The following is a 12113-nucleotide window of genomic DNA, read 5'->3' as shown; positions in this document are numbered from 1 at the left end:
TACCCTACTTTCTCAATGAAGTTTTGTACTGAAGTTTGCCACTGAGCCTTTAATTTAAATTACGGTTTATGGGTTTTACAGTATCCCTGTTTAGTCTTTTCTTAAATTCACCACCAGTGCTTTTATCGCCCACATTGTTGGGGGCACATGAGATTTCAATCTTCTTGTTTTGGATTTTTTTTAACCATCATTGTTAGTCCACCATAATTCTCTCTTGCTGCATTTCACTAGCTCTTCTATATTAACCCAGTAACTTATCAGCAATATTCAGTTCACCCCCCATATAACTTAGCTTTGAGAGACTTTAGTTGAAGTAAAACATTACCTAACCTAGTACAGTTCTAGAAGATATGAATCCAGACACCATAAGCATTGGTATTGAATCTTCAACAATGTACTTGAGCCAATGGGAATAATATCCTAAGGTTGTTTGGGGTATAGAAATACATGTGGAGACATTTCTAAGCAAATATCCTGAACTTTCTCCCCTTTATGGCTATCTTAGAAATGTCTCCACCCATAACATGATGTTTTTCCAGTTCCACGTGTTCACTTCCACTATATCTTTTTTTTTCTGACCACTTTATAAAGCCTTGCGATTGCTCCTCTTTGTTCTTTCATTTCCTTCCTTGTTTTTTTATAACCAATTTTATCAGCTTTGGCCATTCCTCCTTTATCCATAATGTTTTCTTCATCATTTTTCTTAATGCTCCACATTGTAGGTAATGGCCTTCATTAACTTCATATTAGTACCACAACTTCCAACTTAATTTCTGTCCTTCCAGCATTTGATTGCAGTACTAAACTTTTGCCAAGTTGATTCCACTTCCATACCCCTGTTTCTTTTCTCTCATCTACTTTTGCTCCAAGTGTTATAAGGATTTTTACTTGCTATTTTTTTTAACAACTCCTTTTGAAACAGTTTATTTCCTAAGCCAGTTCTCCTATACTTATCCAAGGAAAAGAACTAGAATGCAACCTCAATATTGGGTCGATCCACTCTTTCCCTATTATCTCTGGCACTTTTTTATACAATTCCCCTCTATTTAGAGGCATTTTGAGTTGCTATTTCTTGAGCCCACCGAGCTAAAATCTTGCTTGGACGTATGCTTCAAGACTTGGAGCACCCAGTCCCCACAACTGTGATTTTAAGTATATTCCATTTTTGTTTCTGGTTTGCCCCTGGAACAGTATCTCATCCAGTTTGTCCTCTTTGCAAACATTTCCCTGTCTGGATCAATCCAAAAGTTTTCACCAGTTGCAAAATACATGGCACCACCTGCCAATTCAAAACCTGTTTTTTGGCATAATTCTAGGTCCAGATTCCTCCATTTTTGCAGATTACCCTGCATTATTTCCAGGGCTTTGTCCTAAGATCTCGTCCTTGCTTTTTCATAAGTTCCCCTAGCCAGATACCAAAGTTCCTTCTACATTTTAGGGTATCATTCTACTATGTCCCTCTCCTTTCCATTAACTCATTTGGCCTTCATTTTATCTTTGATTATTTTATATGCTGAAATTATCCCAAACTCCCCGATGTAGTTTTAGTTTCTCTGCATCCCTTTATGGATTTGTTAAAATTACCCAGATGACATTTTAACTTTAAGCTTTAGTCCCACCCAGTTATATATATTCCTACCCCTTCTACAAATGGCTCCAAATAGATGGTAAATAGCTTTGACAAGGGGCAATGCTATAATTCTGGTAAATGAGAGTAGTCCACTACAGAGGACAATTACTAGGGAGACTTGGAGGAAAATGGTAGTGATGCTGTTGATCAATTAAAATATTGTTACAAGCATAATGTAAAAGCCATGGTGGTACAGCGGTAGCATTGTTGCCTCACAGCAAGAGGTTCTCCTGTTCGATTCTCTGCTGGAGTGCCTTCTCTGCTGGAGTGCCTTCTGTGTGGAGTCCGCATGTCCTCCCCGCGGTCGAGTGGCCTCCGAAAGACATGAGTGAATGGGCGTGCCTTTGCTGAAGGTTGGCATCAGGCTGGCAACTCGGCACCATAAAAATATCTACTGCCAATCATTAGCGGACCGGAGTTCCGCTGTGGTGACACCTAACCGAGAAAAGCCGAAAAGACAGCAACCAACAACTGAGTACAATGCTATTAATAGTGACTGAAATACACAATCTTGTCTGTATCCAGATGTGTTAGTACAGAAACACACCAATAAGGGTAAGGACTCTGATATCAAGGTGGATGAAATATTTGCTGAGCTAACATACATGTTTTTACTAGTGCAGAATTCATAACACCTGATGGTTCAGACAAGTTACAACAGTATACTGATCATAGTAAATTATTGATTGCTTCCAGGGAATTTTAATAAATAAAAATGTTACATTAAGGAAGGCAGATAGACAGCTGAAGATGAGACTTGGGAGTCATTTAAATCTGTGGCATCTAGGTATACTCTGGTAATGATGATCCTTTTCCTAAAGCTGATGCTCATTATTGGTATATTGAGAAGAATGTGTGATGTTAACCCAAAAGAAGGTTAAAAATTATTTAATTGTTCTGAAGCTTTAAATGATACAAGAGATGAAGTTTTGATGCAGGGTCATTCTGTGCTAAAAATGTCAATTCTCATGTCTGTGAAGATAAAAACAGGATTATGTTTTTTGCACTGCCTAGCTTAAAACTGGTTAATGCTAATTATATGGTGAAAAAAATTAACTAATGCCCACTACAAATACAAAACAGTTGTACTGCATGTAAGCATTAATGACCTTGAATCAAGTCTCTTTAAACTGTATAAACAATATGATCTTGGATATTATTGAACATTTAGAAACTAGTCAAATTACGTTTGAGCTCAGAAAAATTATTCCTTGATTATCTTTATTGGATTATATGATTTCTAAGGCACATTTTTTTAACAAAAACTGATTGAGACAAATCTCCATGGTATATCAAGTAGAGCTGATTAAATACTGGGAAGAATGTGTATTTGTCCAAAGCAGACATTCTGTAGTCAATCTGCATTTGAATAGGTACGGTTATCGCATGTGTGTCCAATAAAATTGACCATTTAAAGTTTTTTGGGCAACTTGATAGCCTTCATCAAGACTAATTAAAAATCTGACAATATTTTGAAGTGTTATTGTAATGCCTGTAGTCTATGTAATAAGGTTAATGGCCTTCCAAGAATTGCCAGGTTATTGCAATAGTTAAATTATGGAACATTCAGGACTTCACAACTTTTTTGTAAGCATTCATATTTAACAATGGTGGAAGTGTTATTCTGTGGGCTCATTCTTCTAATCCATCTTTACAGGGCATGCATATTCTTGATTTGGAATGTTTGGTTCATATTAAAGACTGTAATGGTAACCATGTCAAAGCTATAATTTTATCTTGCACCAAGGATGGATAAAAAAAACACATCAAATATAAATATTGATATTACAGCAATAGTATTTTACAGGCTCATTTCAATTACCCTGGCATTTCTATCTGGTAAAACACATTTTGAGAATGTATTTCTGGATATGACATTAGAGAAAGGTATGTCTAAATTAGTTACTGATAATACCAGAGTGGAGAACATGCTTGATTTGCATAACTAATAATCCAGACTTATTACGAAGTGTTATGATAATGCCTCGTGGGCAGTCAGATCACAGAGCTATAATTTATGAATTAAGACTTTTTGAGTTCTAAGGTTATAAAAAATATATAGTTTTGGTAATATCAAGTATAGTAATCAATACATTACACACATTGACTGGCAAAATATTACTAATTCATTACCATTATCTAGTGTTTACACCTTATTTCAAGATTTTTTTTACATCGAGGGTTGAAGAAACTATTTGAAGAAAAATGTACAGGCTTAGCCCATTTGGCAGAAGAAAAATTGGGCAGAATATTAAGAAAATAGAAAAAAAAAACTAACTGTAGGCAAGTGGTATCTAACTAACAAGAATAAAAGAACATAGAATCTTGTTAGGAGGGAGTAAAAATTTAAAATCAAAGATTCTAAGATTAATTATGAAATTAAAATTCATGATGCTACAAATCTTTTTTACAAATATTTGGGTTCTGTGGTGAACAATAGTGAAATATCTACTGCATTTAAGTGATTTTGTTTCCAATTACAGTGAAGGGGGGAAGTCATGGATTAGACTGTCATCACTGGATGTTAGATGGGCAATGCATCATAATTGCTGAACAATTAATCACAAAGGCATTCCTGTTTGCATGTACAGTATCTGAGCTTGAATAAATGGTTTATCTTTTACCACACATTAATCTCCTGCCAGGATGCCACAGTAGTGAAAGAATTTTCTTTTAAAGCATAGAATGCTACATGGATTAATATTGGTTTGTTGTTCTGGTAGACTCTTTCTATATGGATATCCATTTCTGGCAGGCTCTTTCTATATGGATATCCATTTCTGGTAGGCCAGTCCATAGTGCCATTTGCTTCATGTACAATTTGCAATCCCTTCCTTTTCTTCCTTCTACCACATCTGTGAATTCTTCCTTGATCTGTCTTTTTGCTAAATTGTATTTACTTGGACTGTCCATTTTTGGATCTCCAACATCCAGCTTAGCTTTTAGAATCTCATCATTCTTTAGTATATTTTGAATGGAGTCTGTGTTCCTTTACAACTTCACTGACCTCAGTCAGGGTTTTCTCTGTTCATCTGGTACTCTTCAGGTTATTCCTCTGAAGTTCTCTTTTTAATGTGACTTCCTTGGATATTCTATATATTTTTTTTTGTTTGTTTTTTGGGTACTTGCGTATTATCACAACCACATTTTTGTGATAATACGGCTTGCTTCCCGGTGTGTGACTGTAACCAGAAATGTATGCAGAATCACACAGGGAATGTTATCTGTAAAAAACACTCTGTTGAGGTAGGAGTAGTGTAGTACTACAAAAATTACTGCTTGTTTGAACCTATGCCGTTTCCCGACATCATGTCAGTCTTGGTGCTTTTCCAAGTCCTGTTATGTGTGCACGCAACAGAGCAGAGCCGAGTCTGCAGCATATATTCCCTTCCCCAGAACTAGCAGCCCAAAAGGGGTAAAAAGCAACTGACAGTTCACACACCATTCAGAAAGGGGGAGAAAGGTAACACCTACAGACATGATTCAGTTATTATTAAACACACACATCACAGAAAGCAGGGAGTGTGAAATTTTCATGTGAAAATGCAGAAGTGCGAAAGACTGTTTCAGGAAAAGTACAATCTTACAACCTGCACGTTTGCTATGGGGGACAAAAACATAGAGATAGCCGGTCAAAATCTTTCAGATGACGAAAATAAAATCTGAGTACTGGCGATGAACATAAGGATGGTATATTCCCGATTAACTTAGCCTATATTGCGCTTGTAATCAGGAAGGCAGGATCTACCATGCGCTGCATGCAGCAGTATGCAGTTCACTGGCAAAGTGAGACATGCCAGTCAGGACTCCAAAATTTGGCAGTTAGTCCTCTCCCTGCCTCAAAACCATGTGTGCCACAATTTAACTTACTTACACTCCCTTTTCCAGCTTAATAGACCTGCTGTCTCAGACATGGGACTAAATTCGCAACCGCGAAAATCTGGTTGTGATAATACGCAAGTACCGTTTTTTTGCACTTGCTCTTTTCTCACTTACATTTTTTATTCTGTTTTCTGTTGCTTTTATTCTTTGACATCCACAGCTTTCTTAAGTTCTTACTCTGCAATTTTATTATGAAGTAGTTGTAATTTTTTTAACTGAATTTTAACCTTTTTCTTTGTGCAGGGCACACTGTGTGCCATACCAGAATTTGATCCTATGTCCTTATTTATTTCATAGTGATCTTTTCCATAGCCTTATATACGAGTCTGGTTGGGGTTATGGGACGATAATTGCCCATTTAATGCAGGGGTATTTGAAGTCTCCTAGGAGAATGGTGTTTGGCTAAATGCGTAGGAACTCCATACTGGTTAGGTAGGGGTATGGATTTGAGGGGGACATGGGGGTTCTATTGGTTGTACTATGAAATAAGGGGTTTTGTTAGTAAGTTTGATCTGGAGGAGTTCCAAAGTCATTATCTTGTCTGAGTCTGGAGGTGAATATTTTTTTTGTTTTATATGTGAAGATGCCTTCACTTCTGGTGCCTTCATCTAATGTGGTGGGGCCTGACTGTGTGTATAATAGGCTATGAAATCCTGCAGTGTTGAGTGTTCTAATTTAGTCTTCAACCAAGCCTCTGTGATGATGCATATATCAATGTTTTGCAGGGAAAAGGAGTGCCTGTAAAGGAGTTCTAGTGTTGAGCAGCAATCCATTTTATGCTCTCTGGGTTCTGTTTTTTATGCTAGAAATTTTGGAAGACTGACTCCTTAAGGAAACACAAACCTGTCTGGTGGACATCCTCTATCAACAGGCTTCACAACAAAAGGAAGAAACTGTTGTCCAAGGGTAAAAAGGCACAAATTCCAAACTGGAAAATCTCCCTCCTCAGCCTCAACAAGCAAGTTAGATCACTAGTGAAAACCTCCAAAGCCAATTATGAATTGAAAATAGCCTCTAAAACAAGGAGAAACCACAAAGCCTTCAGTTACGTCAGGAACCTCCATAGCAAAGCCCAGGTTTGTTCCGCATCAGAACTTAATGGTACCACTTGCATTGATCATGTTGACTTAGCCAACCTGCTAGCAGATAATTTCAGTGAAAACTCTATGCCCCCATCCCCCCCAAAGGTCCATTCAACATCCCCGATACTTGCCCTGCACCTCGCATCTCCATAGATTGTTTAAAGGCCCTACCCAAGGCAAAGAACATAGCTTCCATGGGACCTGATAGTATCCCAGTCTGTATTCTGCACTATCTCGAACAATAACTAGCTTTGCCATTGTGCACCCTATTCAATCACAGCCTAAGTACAGGCTTCATTCCAACAGAGTGGAGAACTGCCATTGTCATCCCCATGCACACAGGTGGTGCCACTACTGACCCTGGAAACCATCACCCCATTAGCTTGACAAGTCTCATCTGTAAAGCCACGGAGCGTATTATTATGGATCTCATAAACTAGGACATAGGCAATCTCCAAGCCCTTAAGTCCACCCAGTCTAGCTTTGTCAAGGGAAGTTCTTGCTTGTTTGAACCTGGTTGACTTCTTTGAGACTGTCATTAAGGACCTGGATAAGACAAAGTTGGTACATACAGCTTACCTTGACTTGGCCAAGGCCTCTGACACAATCCCCCACTCGGGCATCATTGAAAAGCTAACACAACTTGGCATAAATAGCTCTCTCATCAGGTGGGTGGCCAACTGGTTCACTGATGGGACCCACAAGGTCAAAATAGGTGCCTCCACCTCCGACAGCAGACCTGTGACTAGTGGTGTTCCCCAGGGATCTGTCCTGGGGCCCCTGCTGTTTTGCATCTACTTTTCAGAGATCCAGGCAAAGGCAAAAGGCCTGTGGCTAACCAACCTTGTGGATGACTGCCAGTTGGGTGCTGTCATTGACTCCCCAAATTATGATATACTGCAAGAGGGTCTCACAGCAACAAATGACTGGTACCAAAGTCATGGCCTTAAGTTGAGTGCAAAAAAAGTATCATACCATTCGGCAAAAATGTGGCCCCTACTGATTACCACATCAACGGCAACCCCTTAAGCACACAACTTGTGGTGAGAGACTTGGGTACTCAGGTTGAACACAATCTCACTTTTGACCATCCTGAAGTGGCAGTGGTCAGAAAAGCTTTTCACTTGGTTCATCTCCATAAGTAAAAGGATTGCATCTAGAAAAAAGGGGGTTATTACCTCTCTATATAACACCCCATTTGGTATGCACCTCTCCAAACACCTGCACCAACTGGAAAGGCCACATAAATGCCTCACAAAGAGAATCTATGGCCTCTAACACCTGTCCTATGCTTACAGGCTCAAATCACTATCACAATACTCTGTATCCTACAGATTGCTCAGAGGTAACCTGTGTCTCGCCTACAAGGCAATATCGGACCCTGACCTACTAGCAATGCTCCATATCCATAAGTCTAACTCCTTGCCCATTACCTGCTCAAAATGCCTAAATCTAATATATGGCATCAATGAAACCTGCTGGAGAAGAGAGATCAGTCTCCCAGAGACTGCCCCGTCTCCAGAATAGACTTCCCAAACATGTCAAAGCACCTTGCTGACCTTGAAGTGCAACCTTGTGTGGGTGGGAAACCACAAAATTGTCCCAGGGGTTCCACCTGTGTCCCTCACTGGCAGGGGTGACAGGTGCTGACTGAGGATTCTTTTTGGGGGATAACCTCTCTTGGGTAGGCTTGTAAGGGCCCAGGGCCATTGGCCTATTAATCTCCTATGATCCTATGAAATTGTCTAAAAAGGTACTATGGAGGTAGGCAAGGATTTAACTGCTATACAAGCGCTAGGACAGTTGGGGGGGTGCAGACTATCCCTGGCAAAGCAGTTAGGACTGCCTCTCATCTCCTCCCAGGCAGATACTGCATACTGGATGGCTCATCAATTGATTAATTTCACCCTTCAGATGTCCTTAGTTGCACTAAAATTACCCCAATCCCTCCATATTATGCTTCTTGCTAACAATTTAAGTTTACACAAATAGTTCCTACACATAATGTTTCAAACTTGCTGTGGGGTGAATTTTACATCAAAAATATACATTTTGCAAGTTTTTAATGTCTACAGATTCTTTGTCACACTCGAGACACACAGATACTTGCTCTGGTGCACACACGCACATGAACACATACACATACATACACACACAGCACTTCAAAGTTACTTTGTTGAGAAAATACATCCTTAGATGTCCCCTAGTGATGTCTAGCGATTTTTCTGCTAAATCATTGAGGATTAATATCAATGTCAGACATTGGGTTTCATGCTTGTTAGGCAAAACTATGCTGACTCTCTGTTGCAGTCCATGCTGTCTCTCACATACATGGTCACTAATGCAAGCACCCTTATGTGCATAGACGCATGCTTTTCTTTTTATGGATTTTTTTTTTTAATTTTATACTCTAAACCACAAACCATTGTTTTAGCTAGTATAAAAAAAATAAATAAAATGGCAGCAGTTTGCTTTTATACTGTGTGAGCTACAAGCCTGCTTAATATGCTGTTGTGAAGCAGTGGACTTGTTTTTCAATGGACATTACCTGTGCATTAACACCCTGCTGGAGAACATTTGCTTTCCATTCACAGTTTAGCGTGTAGCTTGCCCATTCTTTAAAATAAGATAAACTAAAACACTGAAAGCATCTCCTGTTGATCTTAAATCAGACTATACATTGCCTACTATCAACCTAGATCAGTTAACTTGAAATAAAATTAATTCTTAGTAGGAAAAAAAAATTAAAAAAAATACCAGCTACAGCTAACCTGTTTGAAAACAGCAAGACTGCTGAAGTGGACCCAGTTCCAATTATCTAAACTAACTGAAAACATAAATTATAACATTCACTAATCCTAAAATATCCCTTATTGCACTACTTTTCTTGTAATAAACAATATTTGCCAAAAGTGAGAAACAAGGTATGAGCCACCCCATTCTTTTAATAGCCTACTTAAAACCTTATTCCTTTGAAATTTAAGGATTTAAACAAGTCGGTGGAATCACAACATAAAAAAAACAAAATGGAATACACAGTAGATTGGATTGTATAATGCAATGTAGGATTTGGGAATTTAATTTTTGACTCTTGGCTTCACGTCTTCTCACAAAACATGTTTTGCAGAATACAAGATGAACACACTGAATAAAATGTAAAAAAATAGCTGTAACTGGAGGGATTATGAGTGGTATGGGCTGCTAGGAGTAGATTAGCAGTAGCTGGTGGTGCAGGCATACAGTAATGGCACTGATTTATGAAGCAGCAGAGTTAGATTATGGTCAAATGAGAAATTATGTAGGGTAATGGACTATTCCTCTCCTGTCCCCTGTATCCATGCCAATATTCCATAATTGTTGTATTAAACACTTCTGTCAGTGCTCATTTTATTTATTTAGTGCACATTTTATTTACAGTGATTACAGAGTTGTGGATTTAATTTAAAACGATTTAACATTTTATAGCAAGACTACTGACCGCAATTTGCTAAACAAAGTCGTCTCACACTAAAAGCAGACTTTGCATAAGCAATAGTAAACTTCTGTTCCCTTGAAACTCATTTGTTGAAAATGCATCTGCAACTCATTAAAATACAAGATGTAGTGGGACTCGTAGTGAAGCACTAATTAGTCTGTGTAAGGTGCAGGAATTCGAGACAAATGTGCAACACATTTGCTAATGGTTTGGGACAGCCCAGTGGATGCAAATGTCCCTTTTTAGCACTGTTTGAAGTGACTTGGACAGAGTTACCTAATCAAATGACTCAAACCCTGCACTACAGAAGCAGCTCATAGCCTTATTCATCTGTACTATGTACCAGACAGAGTGTTGTAGATTGACACTACATTTTACACCCGTGTGTCTGTAAAAAAAAAAAAAAAAAAAAAAAGATATTTTAACTGTAAGTCTGTAAGTACATTTTTAATTTAACATTAAGTTCAAACTTTAGGCTGTCCATTTTATTCTCAGCTAAATAATAAACTCATTGGTTTCCATATTTTGTTCAGTGTTGACAATGATCATACCCAAAGAACATGGCTCATATGATATTGTTTACTACACTGAAGTCTTTTCCTTCCCTGGCCCATAACCCCATTCAGCCAGTTGCAGTCTGAAGATGAAGAAGCCAAATAATGACTAACATCACTTTCATTAACTAACTAGACTATGCAAGCCAGGAAGTGTGATGCTCTGACTGACAAGGAGGGATGGGTAGAAGGGACATGGAGCTCGCACAATATCACTTTAAAAAATGTTTTCAACTATTCTTCACATTTCTTTGAGAGTTTTCCTGAGTGTGTAACACATGTAAAACAAATGTGAGAGTCCCTGCAAATCAGTCACTGACACTTCCTAATAAATAGAATTATGATCTGACAGCAGGGACGTACTGTACTCATCAACTCTACCCTCACTGTGCCTTATGGTCAAAAAGTAGTCATTAGAATGTTTTCTACCATGAGGGCATTAAAATGAAATAACTACTTATTGTGCTGTGGACAGGTTTGGATTGTGTAGAACACTGACGAGATAAAAAAAATATGTACTTTGTTAGTTTCTGCCCATAATTAGTGTCCTTTAACATTTCTACACAGTCGATGTTTTTAATTTAAATGTGGAGAGCTATACAGAGTTGAAAGGGTCTCTCACTTACTTTGTCTTGCTCTTGGCTAGTGTGTTGTTGCATAAGTAAAGTGCAAGAAAAGATTGCCATTGCCTTGTTTTTTTATTAATACTCTGTAAATTAGAACCCAAGTTTTAATCCCAAAAATTGTTAGAACTCTTAAAGTCAAATTCATTAGTGTCAAATAAGGGTACATGTTGCATGATAGTAACACTGAATTGCAAAACTTCCATTTGCTCCTACCGGTCAGAAATGGAAAAAAAAAAAATCTCATTCTGCTGTGTGAAAGCACAGTTTGTGACCAGACATAGATGGCCAACATTGCCATCCTTTGTGAACCCATCTTTCCACATCTCAGTAGAGCTTAATATATATTCCCTTTCTATGATGGCAACACATGTATTGTTCTGTGTATTACCTCTTTGTCTTTCCTTTTTCAGTACAGAAAATTCACAATTTCCACCAGGTTTGCACATTTCTTTGTTGCAGTATGCAGCAACGATTACCCTGTCAGGGGGTATATTTTTTTTCTAAAAGAACTTTGCACAAATTGTAGTTTACAAAAACTCTTGTGGCATTTTGCAAATCATTTTCTTTTTTAAGCTACCCATTAACTTTTGTGAAACTCATGTTTATTACTGAAGCAAGTATCTCTACAGACACGGGACAAATTTTCATGCAGGTATAAGGATTAATCTGTATTAACAATTCAATACTTAAAAGGCTGTTTTTTTTTCATTTATGTTTCTCAGACATCTTTTCCACTCACTTCTTACTAGTGTTTACTAATGAGAAATTGGTGCAGACACCACTTTGTAAAACTAATTGTGTAAAGTTTATTTGGTAGTACCATTTACTCACTACACAGGTTTACTATCATTAAGTCAAGTCACA

The 12113-nt window shown here is 38.0% G+C and overlaps 1 protein-coding gene across 1 annotated transcript in view; it reads left to right on the top strand.

The window, feature by feature from the left end:
* Positions 1 to 12113, top strand: part of LOC122803798 — a 287432-nt gene that overhangs the window by 207875 nt on the left and 67444 nt on the right. The window lies entirely within an intron of this gene.

Source organism: Protopterus annectens, chromosome 6.part0 (assembly GCF_019279795.1).
Source record: "Protopterus annectens isolate FY-2018-M chromosome 6.part0, PAN1.0, whole genome shotgun sequence".
Taxonomy (NCBI): Eukaryota; Metazoa; Chordata; order Ceratodontiformes; family Protopteridae; genus Protopterus; species Protopterus annectens.
This window is presented reverse-complemented; position numbering and strand designations above follow the sequence as displayed.